A 3,787-nucleotide genomic window follows, 5' to 3' on the forward strand; every position below is an offset into this window, starting at 1 on the left:
CTGCAGGGCTGCCCATATAGGTAGTACCACCTATATGTACCAACCCATCTTAATATTTTCTTTAAATTGGCCAGTCTGAGATATGGCTTTTTCTTTGCAACTCTGCCAAAAAGGCCAGCATCCCAGAGTCGCCTCTTCACTGTTGACGTTGAGACTGGTGTTTTGTGGGTACTATTTAATGAAGTTGCCAGTTGAGGACTTGTGAGGCGTCTGTTTCTCAAACTAGACACTCTAATGTACTTGTCCTCTTTCTCAGTTGTGCACCGGGGCCTCCCACTCCTCGTTCTATTCTGGTTAGATTCAGTTTGCGCTATTCTGTGAAGGGAGTGGTACACAGCGTTGTACGAGATCTTCAATTTCTTGGCAATTTCTTGCATGGAATAGCCTTCATTTCTCGGAACAAGAATAGACTGACAAGTTTCAGAAGAAAGTTCTTTGTTTCTGGCATTTTTATCCTGTAATCGAACCCACAAATGCTGACGCTCCAGATACTCAACTAGTCTAAAGAAGGCCAGTTGTATTGCTTCTTTAATCAGGACAACAGTTTTCAGCTGTGCTAACACAATTGCAAAAGTGTTTTCTAATGATCAACTAGCCTTTTAAAAGGATAAACTTAGATCAGCTAACACAGTGGGCCACTGGAACACAGGAGTGACGGTTGCTGATAATGGGCCTCCATTAAAATCAGCCGTTTCCAGCTATAATAGTCATTTACAACATTAACAACGTCTACACAGTTTTTCTGATCAATTTGATATTATTTTAATAGACAACAAATGTGCTTTTCTTTCAAAAACAAGGACATTTCTAAGTGACCCCAAACTTTTGAACAGTAGTTTATATTTATATAATTAAATACAGTAATATGAGATCTGTATTTAAAACGTTTACATTTGAATTTTAGTCATTTAGCAGATGCTCTTATCCAGAGCGACTTACAGTAAGTGCATTTATCTTAAGATAGCTAGGTGAGACAACCACATAGCACAGTCAAATATACAGGATGCTAACATTCCATTCCAGCTAAACAATGTATATATAGCATTTTGCACCAAAAAAAATCATACACATCTAAAATCTATTAATTAAAAATCGGAGAAGTTATATTTTACACACAGATGAAGGTGCCCATAAGCAATCATATGTGATGAAAAGGCGCTGGTGGAAGAGTTGGTGGATATAGCATTTTGGAAATAAACTCTTCCTTTGTTAAAGAAGACTGTAATGGGGACATTTAAGATACAGAAACAGTCCTTGACTTTTTCCACATTTTGTTGGGTTACAAAGTGGGATTAAAGTGGATTTAACTTTCATTTTTGATTAACGATCTACACAGCATACTCTGTAATGTCAAAGTGGAAGAAAAATTCTGACATTTATTACAATGTTGAAAAATAAAACACTAATACCTTGATTACATAAGTATTCAACCCCCTGAGACAATACATGTTAGAAACACAATGGGCAGCGATTACAGCTGTGAGTCTTTCTGGGTAAGTCTCTAAGAGCTTTGCACACCTGGATTGTGCAATATTTACCCATTATTATTTTAAAATTCTTCAAGCTATGCCAAGTTGGTTGTTGATCTTGCCATAGATTTCAAGCCAATTTATGTCAAAACTGTAACTAGGCCACTCAGAATTCAATGTTGTCTTTGCAATTCCAGTGTATATTTGTCCTTGTGTCTTAAGTTATTGTCCTGCTAAAAGGTGAATTTGTCTCCCAGTGTCTGTTGCAAGGAAGACTGAACCAGGTTTTCCTCTAGGATTTTGTCTGTGCTTAACTGAATTACGTTTCTTATCCCTAGTCCTTACCAATGACAAGCATGCCCATAACATGATGCAGCCACCACCATGCTTGAAAATATGAAGAGTGGTACTCAGTGATGTGTTGTGTTGGATTTTCCACAAACATAATGCGTTGTATTCAGGACAAAAAGTTAATTTATTTGCAAAAATGTTTTACAGTATTACTTTAGTGCCTACTTTTGTTGAAAAAAGGATGCATGTTTTGGAATATTGTCTATTCTGTGCAAGCTTCCTTATTTTCACTCTGTTATTTAGGTTAGTATTGCGGAGTAACTACAATGTTGTTGATCCCTCCTCAGTTTTCTCCTATCACAGCTCTTAAACTTTGTAACTGTTTTAAAATCACCATTGGCCTCATGGTGAAATTCCTGAGCAGTTTCCTTCCTCTCTGGCAAATGAGTTAGGAAGGACACCTATATCTTTGTAGTGATTGGGTGTACTGATACACCATTCAAAACCTAATTAATAACTTCACCATGCTCAAAGGGATATTCAGCGTCTTCTTAACAATCGGTGCCCTTCTTTGCGAGGCATTGAAAAAACTCCCTGGTCTTTGTGGTTGAATCTACTCGATTGAGGGACCTTACAGATAATTGTATGTGTGGGGTACAGAGATGGGTTAGTCATAAAAAATATATGTTAACCACTATTATTGAACACAGAAAGAGTCCATGCAACTGATTATGTGACTTGTTAAGCACATTTTTACTCCTGAATTTATTTCGGCTTGCCATAACAAAGGGGTTGAATACTTATTGACTCAAGACATTTCAGCTTTTCATTTTGTATTAATTTTCGAAATGTTTCTACAAACAAAACACATTTATGACATGGGGTATTGTGTGTAGATCAGTGACACAAAATCTCTAATAAATCTAATGTAAATGCAGGCTGTAACATAACGACATGTAGAAAAAGTCAAGTGGTGTGAATACTTTGTAAAGGTATTGTAACTAAAGTTCATATTCAGTTTAGACAAACATGTTTAGCATATTTGGAGTTTCTTTATTACACTTAATTTCCATTGTTCTGTTTGTGAAACTCAAGGTGTGAGTTGATGGTCACTAGTGTGGGTTGATGGTCACTAGTGTGGGTTGATGGTCACTAGTGTGGGTTGATGGTCACTAGTGTGAGATGATGGTCACTAGTGTGGGTTGATGGTCACTAGTGTGAGTTGATGGTCACTAGTGTGGGTTGATGGTCACTAGTGTGGGTTGATGGTCACTAGTGTGGGTTGATGGTCACTAGTGTGGGTTGATGGTCACAAGTGTGAGTTGATGGTCACTAGTGTGGGTTGATGGTCACTAGTGTGGGTTGATGGTCACTAGTGTGGGTTGATGGTCACTAGTGTGAGTTGATGGTCACTAGTGTGGGTTGATGGTCACTAGTGTGGGTTGATGGTCACTAGTGTGAGTTGATGGTCACTAGTGTGGGTTGATGGTCACTAGTGTGGGTTGATGGTCACTAGTGTGAGTTGATGGTAACTAGTGTGAGTTGATGGTCACTAGTGTGGGTTGATGGTCACTAGTGTGGGTTGATGGTCACTAGTGTGGGTTGATGGTCACAAGTGTGAGTTGATGGTCACTAGTGTGGGTTGATGGTCACTAGTGTGGGTTGATGGTCACTAGTGTGGGTTGATGGTCACTAGTGTGGGTTGATGGTCACTAGTGTGAGTTGATGGTCACTAGTGTGGGTTGATGGTCACTAGTGTGGGTTGATGGTCACTAGTGTGAGTTGATGGTCACTAGTGTGGGTTGATGGTCACTAGTGTGGGTTGATGGTCACTAGTGTGAGTTGATGGTAACTAGTGTGAGTTGATGGTCACTAGTGTGGGTTGATGGTCACTAGTGTGGGTTGATGGTCACTAGTGTGGGTTGATGGTCACTAGTGTGAGTTGATGGTCACTAGTGTGAGTTGATGGTCACTAGTGTGAGTTGATGGTCACTAGTGTGGGTTGATGGTCACTAGTGTGAGATGAT

This window comes from Oncorhynchus clarkii, chromosome 3 (assembly GCF_045791955.1).
Source record: "Oncorhynchus clarkii lewisi isolate Uvic-CL-2024 chromosome 3, UVic_Ocla_1.0, whole genome shotgun sequence".
Lineage (NCBI taxonomy): Eukaryota > Metazoa > Chordata > Actinopteri > Salmoniformes > Salmonidae > Oncorhynchus > Oncorhynchus clarkii.